This window comes from Equus przewalskii, chromosome 4 (genome assembly GCF_037783145.1).
Source record: "Equus przewalskii isolate Varuska chromosome 4, EquPr2, whole genome shotgun sequence".
NCBI classification, from domain to species: domain Eukaryota; kingdom Metazoa; phylum Chordata; class Mammalia; order Perissodactyla; family Equidae; genus Equus; species Equus przewalskii.
This window is the reverse complement of record NC_091834.1, coordinates 50904163-50920351: the sequence shown is the minus strand read 5'-3', so window position 1 is coordinate 50920351 and position 16189 is coordinate 50904163. Positions and strand designations below refer to the sequence as shown.

The following is a 16189-nucleotide window of genomic DNA, read 5'->3' as shown; positions in this document are numbered from 1 at the left end:
CAAAGAGGTAACTCCAATTATTAACGGGAATCAAAGTAATTTATCAAACTTATCCTACTGGACCTTACAAAAGTCAAGACAACTTAGGACAAAAAAATGCAATTCTATTGAGGAAAGATGTCATGTTATAATACAGAACTTCTAACAACCAAATTTGCACACATGTGAACATTTTTATTTGTAGTCAGTCAGAAGATACATTCTAAGCTGTACTCCTTAAGAAGTAAAGCTTTTAACATAATGCATTTGCAGGGGTGTTGGACCTGGCAAAGAAACAACACAAATCTGCATGCTAAAATGATGGCAATGGTGAGTAGATTAGGTAATCAACCACAGCAATGGCGCCAGGTCAAAACATCAAGGAGTAAAAATAGCTAAGTTTCCAGGTGCTGGGTTTTTTTTTTTTTTTTTTTTTTATTCTTACGTAATTTATTGCAAAGCCCCAATTAAACAAAACCTCAGGTGACTGGAATTTTCTCCTCACCATTCCTTTTTTTTTTTTATTGAGTTATTGATAGGTTACAATCTTGTGAAATTTCAGTTGTACGTTAGTCAGTCATGTTGTAGGTGCATCACTTCACCCTTTGTGCCCACCCCATACCCCACCTTTCCCCTGCTATCCACTAAACTGTTCTTAGTCCATAATTTTAAATTCCTCATATGAGTGGAGTCATACACAGATTATCCTTCTCTCGCTGGCTTATTTCACTTAACATAATTCTCTCAAGGTCCATTCTAGGTGCTGGTTTTTAAATGGTAATAATCTGTAGATCTGTTGCCTTATTCCTCAATAGGCAGAAAAACTGTGAGAAAGCTTAAAACAAGTCTTCAATCAAAACACTGGAGGAAGAAAGATTTGATGATGAAAATGATTATAGGATATTTAAATTTATAAAAATTAAGTTAGATAACATATAAAATTCTTAGCATAATTTCTATTAGATAACTTCTTGGAGTGGTAAAAGCACAAAAGCTCACAGACAGGGTACATCACAGAAATACCCATTATTTATGGCTGGGTCCACTCTGATTAGTCAGTGCTTACACCAAACTGTTTGTTAGATATTTTGAACATGACCCTTGCCCACAGGCATCATGAAAGTTCTGTAGTTGAATGAAACATGTTTAGTGAAAGACAATAGGGATTTTGGAAAGAAAACTGTGGTGAACTGGACTGCCTGGCTCTTCAAAGTGGTCAGCCATTACTGAGATCCAACCAATTATTGGTGGGGGAAAAAAGAAGAAAGAAAAGAAAGAAAATACAGACCCACTGTAGAAAGAAGTCACCTAATTAAATTTAAAAATAATTTAAAATATTTAAACGCTATAGGAACCAAAAAAAAAATAAATGCTTCAATAAGTCTACTTTTGACATGCAGGCTGCTGATTTTCAACCTCTGTTCTAAAATCTAAATGTCTGTTCCCACTCTTCTAATTGTGTTAACCTGAAGGTGTTATTTAAGTTCTCTAGGCCTCAGTTCCCTTAGATGTAAAATGGAGATAATTACAGTTTAACAGAAACAAGAGAGAGTTGTTAAAAGGACAAACGGGGTGATCTACTCAAAGACTTACAGCATACAGCACATCCCTCAATAAATGCTTTGGTTTTTTTCTATTATATAAAAATGGATACTTCCTGTATATTAAAATAAATCATCAACACTATGTATCTAACAAAACAAAAATATTAGGAGCAAGTATGAAAATAAAATTATATATGATTTCTATTAAATATTAGAAAATACAAACACTAAAACTTCTAGAAAAATGGGAAAAGAAAATAAGAGAATATAGTTAAACAATGCAAAAATATTCACCTTACTAATAAAGAAATGCAAATTTTAAATCAAAATAAGGCATCATTTTCTAATTATTAAATATTGTATGATTCATGTGTATGCATATGTGTATGTACAATGTTCCATTGTGCAGGGTAAGCATATGACCAAGCAGACAATTATATATTTTAAGTGGCAGGGCCAGTTGTTTAAAACTTCTGAAAAACAATTTGGTGATATGTATCAAGAGGCATTAAATATTTGATTTTAGTTTTCCAACTTTAGGAATATATCTTAAGGAGATAAAACCAACAGAGGAAGAAAGATTTCAATGTCACATTGTTTACTGAAGTAGTATTATTTAATTAAAATCATCAACAAGAATGGGGCCGGCCCGGTGGCGCAGCGGTTAAGTTCGCACGTTCCGCTTCTCGGCGGCCCGGGGTTCGCTGGTTCAGATCCCGGGTGCGGACATGGCACTGCTTGGCAGCCATGCTGTGGTAGGCGTCCCACGTATAAACTAGAGGAAGATGGGCACGGATGTTAGCTCAGAGCCAGGCTTCCTCAGCAAAAAGAGGAGGACTGGCAGTAGTTAGCTGAGGGCTAATCTTCCTCCAAAAAAAAAAAAAAATCATCAACAAGAAAATGTCTAAGTAAAATATGTCACTCCATTTGGTAGAGAAATAGGCAATCACTAAAAATGTTTATGGGAGGGGCCTGCCTGGTGGTGCAGCGGTTAAGTTCGCATGTTCTGCTTCGGCGGCCCAGGATTCCCCGGTTTGGATCCCGGGTGTGGACATGGCACCGCTTGTCAAGCCATGCTGTGGCAGGCATCCCACATATAAAGTAGAGGAAGATGGGCACGGATGTTAGCTCAGGGCCAATCTTCCTCAGCAAAAAGAGGAGGATTGGCAGCAGATGTTAGCTCAAGGCTAATTTTCCTCAAAAAAAGAAAAGAAAAGAAAAGAAAAAATGTTTATGAGAATATGAAAAACAGTGTTACAATATTAAATGAAAAAACTGTTAATAAAAGTGACATATACCCTATGATAACTCTTTAAACTAAATAAATATACTTAACTTAGTTGATATACACTTAATGAGAACCTTAAATTCTCAGGCTTGATTCTAGATGTTGGGGTTCAGTAGTAAAACAAAAAAGACAAAAATTCCAGCCTTCACAGAGCATATATTCTACTGGGGTTTTAATTATATTAGTTTCTGAATTCTAATAGCAAAGAGTGGTAAGATACAAAACAGAAGGTGGTTGTATTTTGGGTGAAAATAGGAATAATTTTCCCTCTTCTAATTTTCTATATTTTTCCAAATGGTATCTAATGCTCCGACTACTACTACAAGTAACTTGGATCTGCAGATTCCAGGTTGGGAACTACAGTTAATATTCCATGTGGAGTTAAGAACTATTTTCAGCAAGTCAAGAAAGCCTGAGAGAAATCCTGTCTATAGAAGTTAAGCCAGCAAACACTAAATGAAACATTAATGTCTTTGCTTATCATTTGAATTGTGTGTGTGAGCAGGCACGTGTGCGTGCGCCTGTGTGTAGGGGATGGGGGGGATACTGGTATCAAACTTGGATTGCTAACACTGGTTATCTTTCAATGCATTGATCAGAAGCTTGCATTGATGTTACTACATGTGTCACTTTAAAGAAAATGGTAAAACAATTTGTTAATAAACCATGGTTTGGAGGACAATGTCTTCTAAAACATGATTATTTGTGAAAGGAAAGATATTAATTGTGACGCGTTTCAAACTAGATGAGGATGACAGTGTGTAAGATCTCTTAGTTGCAGTGTCCAATGTAGAACTTTCAATCAAGGCTCGGGAGTAACATGAGATTTTGAGCATTAATTTATAGAGTTGGCATAATTCCAGCCAAAAGCAATGGCTGTTAATGATATATTTCATTTTTACATTAAAAAGCCCAAACTACAGCCTCCAATTTTTACATGGAAATCCCAATAAACAAAGGTCAGAATTTAACCCTATAACGACCAAATGTAAAATTTCAAGAGACTCTGGGGTCTCTTCTTGCTGGCTTTCTTATTATCCATAAACTGTAAACATCACATCCCTAAAAAACATCCCCTCTTCCAAAAAAAAAAAAAAAAGATAAGGAAAAAAAAGTCCCAGAACTCTCCAAAACAGCTATTGTAAACCTCAAAGGGTAATTTGACTTCTTAACCTGCTATCCCAACAGAAATGATTGTGTCTAACTGCTTGCCTTTGTTCAGAGACTAATCACTAAATTGTGAAAAATCACCCTCAACTTACAAAAACTGCTCTTGATTATAAATAATTGCCCAAGACTGAGAGAAAGCGGCAGGCAAGATCCCAGTCTTTCATCCAATTTATTCAGCAGCAATCCACATTCCATTTGTCTAGACTAAATATAGCAGCGTTTATACAAGAAATCAATAGTGCTCACAGAGAGGAGAGCAAAGGCATGAATATTTCATCAAACTCAGAGAGAAATGGCAATCAGCAAACTGATGGTTCTGTGTAGGTCATCTTTGGACTGCTGGATTAGTTCCTGTTACTCGGACAATAGCTCATCTCTGGCTAATCATAATCATATCATTGCCATTCTTTCTATTTTTAACATTAATTGTATTGTGGGTGACAAAAGCTCGTCGCATTCCAAAAGGAATGATGGATTTTTCTTACATCTTCTGTGACAGGCTAATAAGCCTCCCCAGGAGCAATAACAGTAACACAATACCAGGGCTGAATTTCAACAAGTTACAGTCACTTTCATATCACCAAACGTGAAAGAAAGAGCATTGTCCACAGCTGCTGTATTACCACAATTAGAAATAATTAACTTACAAGGAAAAGTTAACAGCCTCTTTTAACAGTGGGGAAATGAATCATCCCTGTTCACAACATTTCTTGTCTACGAACATGCAAATTCCTTACAAATTCCTTAGAACAGGTGGCCAGTGATACATAAGTTAGAAGGAAGTTGATGACAACAAATATTAGTGCTAGCTTAGTTATGAACAAATCATGCTTTCTTAACAGACCTCAAGACCTCATCACTTTATTTGGACTCACCCTGTTTATCTGAGATTTCAAATACATGCCAACATATTTAAGTTATATTTATATTATGTGTTATTCTAATACCACATGCCCCGTCACAACATTTCTGCATATATATTAACTAGTCTTAATTATCACTTTACAAAGTCCTGTTCATCTTCTTCAGTGTCTTTCTTAAATGCTCTTTGATAGTTATTCCTTCTGTTTAGCATTTATGAACTCACACAATATTTTCTAGAAACAGTTTTTAATGAAGATGGAAACAAAAACCTTTCATTTCAAAATAAAAATCTCAGATCAAATAGATGCTTATGATAATTATATTTATTTGAACAAGATATATACCTGTTCGTTGTAAATTTCTGTGACAAATATGTTTTTTTAAATACTAAGACCACCAAAGAGTTAATTCAGAGTCCTAAGAATAATCCAGTAGCCATTCTAATTCTTCACTTCAGATGCTGTTATTTATAGCACAAGTAAGTGGGAGAATTTTCATATGCTCAAAAATAGGAATCTGGAGCCCAGCCCCGTGGCCAAGTGGTTGAGTTTGTGTGCTCCACTTCAGCGGCCCAGGGTTTCATCGGTTCAGATCCCAGGTGCGGACATGGCACCACTCATCAGGCCACACTGAGACAGCATCCCACAGGCCACAACTAGAAGGATCCACAACTAAAATATACAACTACGTACTGGGGGGGTTTGGGGAGAAAAAGCAGAAAAAAAAAAAGAAGATTGGCAACAGTTGTTAGCTCAGGTACCAATCTTTAAGAAAAAAATAGGAATCTTTGGTTGCTACTTTATCAGCTGACTTACAAACAAGAAGCCACCCATTTTAAGAATGTTTCAAGTGAACAACTTGCAAATCTCGTGAATGGAAAAATTCTAAGAATGCACAGTTTTGACCATTTACAACTATCACAACTATGGCTAAAGACTGCCCATGCTGTTGCTCTGAAATGAAATTTAAAAGCAGTATACTGCAAAACACAGGTTTTCACGAAAAATTGGCACAAGCACAATCTCACCACCAATGTGTATGTGCCAATTTAGTTAAAAATTGAAACTTGAAAAAAGGAAATAAAAACTGAAACCATATTTACTATCTCAGTTAATATTCATAGTTACAGCAGCTATAACTCAGGATACAGCATCACCAGTGTTACCAGGAGCCAGTTCACACAGAAATTAAGTTCTTTATACCAAAGAAACAGTTGTCCATAACCACAATGGCAAGTGGACATAGGAACTACAATTTCTACATCTGGGGAGAAACAAATGTTGCTCTGATCATCTGTTCAGCTTCTTCTGTTTCTCTTTTCACGCACAGAAATTTGTGAGAGTTTGGGCCTGCTGAGTCTGCCCACTGGAAAGGCTGCCTGCTGTGCTGTTTTCTGCCTCAACATTGTCCAATCAAATATGTAGTCATATAGGTAGTCTAGGGTTCAGAAAAGAATGTGGAATAGCTGCCTCAGACACATGCCATGAGTGCTTCCTCAAAGTGTAGCCTATAATAATAGTTTCAGTACATGGCAAATTCTGCAGGAATTTATATAAAACTTCAACAGGAATAGATATCTTCTTTTACTAATCTTTTCATATTTGTTTCTTTCTTGCAGCCTTTTTTGCCAGGGCGGGCTGGTTCTATTAAAATACATCAACATGTTCCTAATGATACCATGTCATCTCTGAAACTCTGCTCAATACCAAGATGAGTACTGATGCTAGATTGTTAGGTAATGCCAGGGAGATTATCATCTTCTCTGTATCATATGTGCTGCCTTGTCCTATCATTTCTGTACTTTCTGGCCAAACCAAAATCAGTAAGGATTAAGTTACATCTACTACCTATTACTATATATATAGTGTATGCATATGTATCTATCTATAGATATATATAGATATATTAAATATATACCTATTACTATAGAAAGTTATCTGGTTTACTGTCTCTGTGTATTAAACTCTTGGTATGCACATATGCAATTCTACTGATCATCTCGTCACCTAACATAAGTACAGTTTTCCTTGTGAGCCTTCTTGAACAGAAACTGAAGCGGTCTTAGAGGATGAGTGGAAGAAGATCCGTAAGCAGTACACTACAGTCTTTGTCCTAACCACACCACTTTATTCGTGGGATGTCAATCCCATCTTGGATCTCACTTTACTCCAGCAACGGGGATACCTAGCTTTTGTGATTCTAGCTTCACAGCCACTTCCCTCGTCATTATGTTGATTGCTGGAGAGAGTTTTTCAGGTAGAATCCATGAGCTTTTGGAAATAAATAGAACTTAAGTCTTTTTCTTCCTTCAACTCCATGAAGTGGATTTAAATTCATTTAAACCACCCTGATATTTCCTTCTCTGAAATCCTGCTACCACTTCCCACTCCCTTCTTTTAACAATGATTTGGAACCAAACAAATACAACTTTATAATTTTATTTACATTTTTATTCTTTACATCCTGTTGGTTACATCATAGCATAAAGCTAACTTGAGGACAGGGCCATGCCTGATGCCTGTATGTATCTTGTTCCTCTCATTCTTTGCCTCAATAACTATGCTGTGGCATAAATTCTTAAGTATTATACTGTCTAAAGAAAGTATCAGAGATTGTTTAGGGCTGTATGTATCTAAATAACATTGAAGTCATTGTTTTTATAGTATTATCAGGATGACATACCATTTTTCATTCACTCCTTTATTCAGCAAATATTTGTAAAGCCCTATTAAATGCCAAAACAGTTTTTAGTCAACAAGAGAAGTAAAGAACTGCCTTCAAGGAACCCATCTGCTGATGCAGAAGATCAATGCATAAACCTATGCAGAAAACGTGATGCATTAAGGGCAATGATGTTGGTGCTCCAGAATCCCACCTGAGCCCTCTTCTATTTTCTCTCCAGGACTCTCCGTGGTGATCTCTTCCATCCCCAGAACTTTATTTGCTTCTCATATGGTGACAATTCTATCTCTAGCCTAAACATCTATTCCAAACTTGCGATCCATAAGTATAACTATTACTGGCACTCTTCATTTAGCTGTCATACTGCTCTTTCTCCAAGACCTCTGGTCTCAAGTATTGCAGCCAGAGGAGAACATGGGGGTGATATTTGACTCCTCTCTCTCTTTTATTATCCATATCCAATTGACAGAAAAGATCTTTTCTCCTCTTAAAGATTTTTTTAATTCATAAAGATCTCTCCACTGCCACTGACTGTTTTATTAAAGCTGTCTTCTGTCACTCTCCTGGCTAAAACCCAATCTTTTACATGGCTGTCCTGTCCCTCCATGGTGTGCTTTCTGCCTGTGTTTCCGGCCTTAACACCATCTACTCTGCTTCGCTTGAGTCATACTGATCTTCTGTCAGTTCCTTAAACACCATGCTCTCCTAAGTCTCAGAGACTCCGCCTACATGTTATCTCTTCCTAAAATCCAATCCCATTCCACTTTTCTAGACTGATTCTTATTTATTCTTCATATGTTAGCTAAAAATGACTTCATACAGAGTATCTTTCTGAGTCTTATTGCATGTTCCCATTAAATTTTGCAATTCTTTTCATAACATTTGTTTAATTGTCTCCCTTCACCATTATTCCAAGTTCCATGAGAGGAGAGACTATAATTTCAGTGCCTAATACTGCACAAAAACATAGCAATGTCTCAATGCATACCTGGAATGAATGAAGGAATAAATGAATGAATGACAGTCACAAGAATCATATGGGAATAAAATTAGAGACACAGGTGCACACATGCATATACACATACCAAATTAAAATCCTAAAGCAATTACTTATTAGGGCTTTTTGTCTGTCTGAATTCCAGATAAATATTACTTGACTGCTTAAATTATTGACAGTGAATAAGCTTCTAGCAATAGTGATTAAGTATTTGAAAAAAAAAGATCTAAAAAACTTTTCCCCCTAAGATATCATTTCACATTTCACAGACCCCAGTGTACCTCTTAGAACTTGGTGTGCTGACAGACGACAACCACCAAAGTGGGGTAGGAAGCACTGAGGAAAATAAAACTGACCCACCCATGCTGTTTGCCTCAGTAGGGATGACCAAAAATGACCACACTCCTGAGTTATCTAAACAATAAGGCCTAATTCATGAATGATTACCCCATGTTATATTACTAGAAAATTAGACCAGAACTGATAAACTGTAAGCTAAGAAGTTTTTAAATCTCCAATTTGAAAAATGAAGAATTAAATTACTAAATGTAAATCAAAAAGAATAAATCCTCTCGAAGCTGTTTAATCAAAATTCTTTAACATTTTATCTGAAATAACCAATAATTGATTTTTCTAAAAGAATGCTGAAGTGCTTTTTAGTGAAGGCTCTTCAGTGAAATGTCTAGTATTATTTCAGTCTTGGAAGGCACATTTTTTCTGAAAAAGAAAATTAATGAATTTGAATGTGCCTAACATCAAAAATTGAAAATGGGAAAACAAGTAATACAACCTCAGTTTGCTGCCCAAATTTCACTTTAGTAATACAAATATTCTTAGTCGATTTTCCATTTTTAATATTTATGATAGCATCAGCATGAAATTTTTAAAAATTAGTAAATTATCAAACATAAAAATAATTTTTATAACAAGAATTATTTAAATTGATTAGTCCAGAAATACAATTCTCCCTCAAAGTGATTCTGTTCAAGTTATACATGTCTTCAGTTTCTTTAAAGTGCACTAATACAGAGCATAAATGAAAAGAAAATAAATGCAAGAAGCAATCTGGGCTTTGATTTACTATTCTCTTATTTCCCAGGGGCCTGAACAGGAAACAAAAATAACCACAAATGACTAAAATATCAGTAGGCCTTGAAATATCAACATTTAAGTTAAAGAAAGCTAACTTTTTAATCACAGCCTTACTATTTTGATTTACTTAATTCAAATTCCCTCTCTGCAAATATGCTTTTGAATTAAGCAGTCATAACAAACCATAACACAAACATGAATTGCCAACTCATTTGTAATACCCACTTAGTTCTGAAGTATTGCAGTGTTTCTAGCTCTTCACCATTTGAGTCCCAACTCAAAGCTGCCTTCAGCTTCTTGCAGTATGGAAACAAAATCAAGCCAATTTATGCGACTTCAAGGTAACAGGAGCTAAGAAACTAATCCACGTTATTTTGTAATTTGAGATAAAAATTTAATCTGAAATAACGGTACCTGTAAATGAAACCTTCGGTAGATGAGAATTTTAGTGTTTTAAAATAGAAAATATAGGTATTAATCTAAAAAGAGTTATCTAGCCACATATAACACTCATCATCCGGGACCTAGAGCAAACTGACTTTTACAAGAACTACAACGAGGGTGAGACACAATGTCTCCTTCCCCAGATTTTTTTCTACAACTCATATCTTCTTCTAGGTTACACACACGTACTAAATTATTACTATTTGCAAATGGCTAACCACACTTCTTCCTCTATTAAAACCTACTATTTGAGGCAGGGCATTCCCTTCTAACTCCAGAATCTAGCCCATCACCTGATATGTAATATAAGTTTAATAGATAAGTTTAAATTTAATGAATATTGGTTGAATAAATGACCCTTTCTGCAGCTCCCCCCTCTAACAACACTTTTTGGAAACAAATCACATTTGTTTATTCAGCAAATAAAAATTTTTCAAAGAATATGTTCCCACTCTTCTATCAGGAACACTTGTTTGCAGAAGTATGTAAATGTGTTCTGTTTTGATAGAAAAAAAAGAGCTTTTATTGGTTCTTGTGTCCTGCCAGTCAAGAAGCAACTACCTTTAACTATAAAAAATAATCCATTATTTTCTGGAAGCTTCAGTGATTAATCTATTCTGGCTAACAGCATACATTAACAGTGCAGGAAAGTGGGAGGAGAAAAAGAACAGAAATGCCATGCATGATGAGTCTCTCCTTTTCCTCCTGATTCAAAACGTGCCTTTTCCTTTTTTACCTCCTAAGCTCCAGTCCTGCAAAATGGGAATAGGACTTCAACCGATGCACTTTTTCTCTTTTCTTCTCCAGATCTCAGCTGTTTCCTAAGTTCTAAGGAAATCTTACTACAAAACAAAAAGTCTTAAAGTCCCACTAAAACCTTCTAATATAGGATTCCACTGGCTTTTAAAAAGCAAAAAGATTTCTTTAAACAGCTGGACACCTTCTTCAAATAAAATCTTATGAATAGTCCCAACATATAAAACCAGCACGAGTTTAACCATTAAGGAGGAACCAATGTCCCACCCACTCACTTCCTCTCCGGCCTCTTCCCTTGGGAACCCAGACTCCGTGGAATTCAGTTGGAAAATCAGTGTTCTAACTGCATTATTCCTTTATTTGTTAAATTCAAATTAGAGGCAAATTATATTACTTCTCTTTCAAAGAGCAACGCATTAGTGTTTCACAGAATTATGGGAATTTGGAATTTTTGAATTGGGAAAATAAAGTTTCACTTCATACATGCAATTTGGGAGCAAAAAGTTAATGTTAAAAAATAAAAAATTGTCTAACTTTGCATAATTTCAAACCTAGTCAGACAAATGCATAAGCACCTGTGTTTATGTTATTGCCACATGGTGGCACCACTTTTGCTGATAAGTAGAAATACCCACCATCCTTTGTCAGGAAGCGGTTTGGATATGTGAGTTTTAAAATAATGATGCAAGCTCGGAATTACTCGAAGTTTTCAGGGCTTGAGCATTCTAATAAAATGTGACTTCCCTATGCCGATTCCAAATTTGGCTTTCTAAACTTGGGTAAGACAAAGACTAATATCATAATGTTGGTCGTTCTGGAAAGTTGTTTTCTTTTAATTTAAATTATGAAGCCCACACCAATACAGCACTAATTGTGTGCCAAACAGTGTTCTGAATGCTTTATAAAATAAATTTTAATTCATTTATTCTTCTTTACCACACTATGAGCTTGTGCTATTGGGTAACCTAGGGGATAGACATGATTATGATCCTCATTCACAGATGAGGAAAATGGAGGCCGTAGAGGAACTTGGTGAACGTCACACAGCTACTATGTGGTACAAAAGGAATTCAAGCACACACCGTGCAGTGCCAGAGTCCATCCTTTTAGCCATTCCACTCTTATTTTTCTTGAGTGCTACAAAACAGGTATCCAATTTAATTCCTACACAGTTCACTTTGGGGTATGCCTTGATATAAATGAGACTTAAAACTTTTTTTTTGTTAAAATGATATTACATATTTTTATTTTTAGAGGTAAAGAAAAGCATTTACTTGTACCTGCCAATATCTAATGTGGAGTGATGTGTAAAAGAACACATTTCTGAATATTCTGACACCTTTGTGTATTTTCAGGTGAGACCAAACATCTTTCTTAACATGTGTGTTTCAATAGTCTTTTTAGAAACAACTCTGTATTTAGGAATTACAAATTTGGTATTTTACCCTTTTCTTTTAGCTATAGAAAATTCTGTTCAGTCTAGACAATTTTCTAAAATTCACCTTACTCTCCAATCTGTATCTACTAACTCACAGGTAAAGACTGCCTAATAATGAAGTCTTCATTAGTACCTGATTAACTAAATCCCATTGGATTGTATCAGAGGTAGAGATATTGAGTCATAATTAACTGTAAACAGTGTTAATGAAGTTTGAATGTATTGTTCATAAAATTTTAGATTACTTTTTTAATTGAAGAAAGTAGTAACAAAAGAGAAGAGGCAGCTGTTTCTTGACACTATGGGAAAAGATTTGACAGGATAGATTGTGGTGGTTTAGTTTTTCTTATTTCAGGGCTTTTTTTGGCTCATGATTCCCTGTGCATTATGAGAGATGATCACTAGCCATTGAGGCACAACACATTAGGTAAGTGGAAGGGTCTACCTCAAAGAGAAGCCTGAAGTTATTGGAAAAATCTAATTTTTAAAAATACATAAATAAATAGAAATCGACATGTCTATATATATTCATTAAAGACATTCATAATTTGGCATAAGAAAACGTAATAAGTTTTCTCTGTGGCTTCTATTTAATTAGACGTCATTAAAATTTCTATTTCTGGTAGAACTCCTAGTATCTGTTTATAAAAACAGCCTGTATTCAGAGAACTGTCAGCATTACAGAATGCTTCTAAATATTTTAAGCACAGCTTTGAGATGATAAGTCCACAATTTGAAGTGGAACAATTTGTACAAACAAAAGTATAGGAAGTTATTTAAAGTATTAAAAACGAGCAGGACTCCGCAGAGCAGCGGTCAGCAAACGACAGCTCCCGGGCCAAATCCAGCCTGCCCATGTTTCTTTTTAATGCCTGCTACCAAAGAGTGATGTTCATATTCTTAAATAGTTAAAAAAAAGAAAAACATTTCATGACATGCATAAATTATATGAAATTCAAATTTCACTTCTCATAAATAAAGTTTTATTGAAACACAGCCACTCACATTCATTTACTTATTGTCCATGGCTGCTTTTGCACTACAAAGTCAGAGTTCTGTGTAACAGAGGCAGCACAACCTGCAAAGCCTAAAATATTTACTGTCGGTCCCGACAGGAAAAATCTGCCTAACCCTGCTGCAGAGAATCTACAACCAATTTTATTCTCAGAGTGGCACTTCCCTGTGACAGTCAAATTCCCAAGCCACCTCCCTACACCCTACTCTACTGGTTTAATGCACAAGGTTAAAAATTACCATAGCTTATTTCATCTAAAATAAAACATAATTAGGAAGCAGAATATGCTGACGAGAAAAACACCATGTAAAAAGAAGCTCTAAGTATTTTCATTGAATTGATATACGAATTTTAGACTTTGTTGCTTGCTCTTCACATTAAGCAGTTAACTGGAAAACAAAGATATAAAGAAGAATGATGGCGTTTTAAAGTGAGCAATATGTGCTGAGCATTAGCTACAATTTTTGGATGGATTTTTTTCATTTAATACCACAGCCTTATTATTATTGCCATTTTAAGGGTGAGGATAAGGAGCAATAGACAAGTTAGAGCTAGTCTCTCCAATCTCATGTATACAACATCTTTCTCTAAGTATTACTTCTTTATCTTGCTTACTTAAAATCATGGTAAATATTATTTTAGTATGATATTAAATGAAAGTCATTGTATCATATTCTATACTAAAAGATTCAGGTGGGATCTTCTTCTAATTTCTCTCTTTTCCATGAGGCAGAGATAACATACCCTACAAGAAGCAAGATCTAGAACAAATATTTGTTCAATTGAAATTTCTTTTAACAAAATAAGGCAAGGACACAGACTGCTCGCATCTGTGTAGTAGCTATTACATAATTCCATATATATTATTCTATAGAATAATATAAAATATATATAAAAATAATATACTATATATCCTCAAAAGGCCAGTACATCTTATAGAAATCGACATGTGAATGAGTTTAAGAAAGGAATCTTTGGAAATTATAGAATATTGTGTTTATTTGACATCAAAATTTTTGTTAATACTGTGTGGGTTGATTTAGTTTATACAGAATATTTTAAAACCTTGAGGTTTTAAAGAAACATCATATGTACCTCAAAGCTACAATAATACTACTACAAGGTTGGTTATTATACCCTTGTGATAGATCTGTAGCCAAACCACTAAAGAAATTTGGTGCCTCAAACAAAATAGCCCTAGCAGTTAGGCATTGTAAGAAGAAAAAAAAAAAAAGAACTATGGAAAAAAATAGTTACACAGATGTTCTTCCAGATATTAATGTAATTTTAAATTAATGTAACCCAAGATCATAGGAAATACATTGCTAATCACAGAGCTTAGCAAAGCCTTGCTGAATCCAATAGTCTCAATTTTATTTTCCACAGAATTTATAACATAACTTACATTGGAGCAGTAGAGGAGATTCAGCAGCTTGAGAACTCATTTGTTATACAAAATTTCAAGTTCCAGGTTTTTTTTTCTAAATGCTTTAAATCAATGGTTTGGAATTTATAATCCTTGAAATAAAAAAGAAAAAAACACCAAATATTACCTTGGTTAAAGAAAAGAAATAAGAGAGACCAAAAAATAGACGCAATTTTTCTTTATCCTACGAGAAATGCACTTGTATAGGGGTTATTCAATTTCCTATTCCTGCCGGGGTAGGGGCAAAAGTAAGGAGCTAGAAGCCCCTGTGATTCCTCCTTAGGTCAGTAAGGAAATTCAACCTGCCATGTTAGGTATGTCTTTATTAGGTTTATGTAGGTGGTTCAGTTGGGTTTATTCCTCTCAACGTAAATTTGGCAGGATGCAGGATTTAGTCAAAGCCAAGGTTCAGAAATTTCTGGGCACGTCTGGAGTGCAGGTGGGGCTGGCACAGCAGATGTCCATTTGCATAAATGACTAAGGCACCTCCTAAGAAAAACTCATCTTCAGCAAAGAGGAAGCCAGGCCTGACATACTTGACCTGATAAGCAAGCCTCAGGGCCTGAGGGATTCTGATTCTGAGCAGTGCATCCTTCCTTGGTCCGCTTTTACCTGCAGGTCCCGGGGTACAAACCTAGTGTCCACCTTTTCTGCTGCTCTGAAAATGATTTCTACAAACTCATCAGTAACATCATGTTGTTAAAACCAAGTCTTTGTCTTACTTGATTCTCTTAATCATGGGACACAGTGGTTTTAGAGAATAAATAAATGAGTAAATATTTCTATCAACCCATCATCCTTCAATCACTGGCTAACGCCCAACATCTTGCCAAAGGACAGAAGCAGAACCAGGCAGAAAGAAAACTGAGTCCCCAGTTCTAATCTTGATCACTCCACTTCTGTGGACCTTGGGCTCCTCGTGTATAAAGCAAATAAAACAAAGAGGGTGAAGTAATGATTCCCCAGGCTCTTTCTAGTGCCAAGGCTATTCTCTCCCACACTCAAATTATATGGAATATATATTAGTCTCTATCAGATAGTCTATGTCATGAGAGAGGCAATCACTGTTGCCCTTCATTGACCTCTTTGGGTGAATTAGTAACCAGCAGAGCAGTTTCTGACCACAGAGAAAGCAAGGGCTCTCAAGAGGGAAGAGAGGGACTCCTACCAAATAGGAGAAAATGACAGAGAATGGAAAGCAGGAACTCCTTTAGAAAAGCTTTATCTAATTAAGTATTACCGTAGGGCAGGCTTTGCCCTAACTTTGCCCATAACTCAATTAAGGTCAAAATTGTTTTATTCCTTGATTGTGGTGTTTGGAAACTTCTCCTCAAATCTTCCATTTTAAATAGCCAAACATTACTTTCCATTTTCTGTTTCAAAGAAAATATATCTTTTTCTACAAGAGTTGTTTCTCAGTAGGGTATAATGAACAAAAATATCTACATTTTGTAATTCATTACTTGTGAAAATAAGAATAAACATTTTCCTCAC

At 35.4% G+C, this 16189-nt stretch overlaps 1 protein-coding gene and 1 pseudogene across 1 annotated transcript in view; both read right to left on the bottom strand.

Annotated features, from left to right (window-relative positions):
• Positions 1-16189, bottom strand: part of HDAC9 (histone deacetylase 9) — a 676098-nt gene that overhangs the window by 393221 nt on the left and 266688 nt on the right.
• Positions 6165-7072, bottom strand: LOC103547675 (casein kinase I-like; annotated as a pseudogene).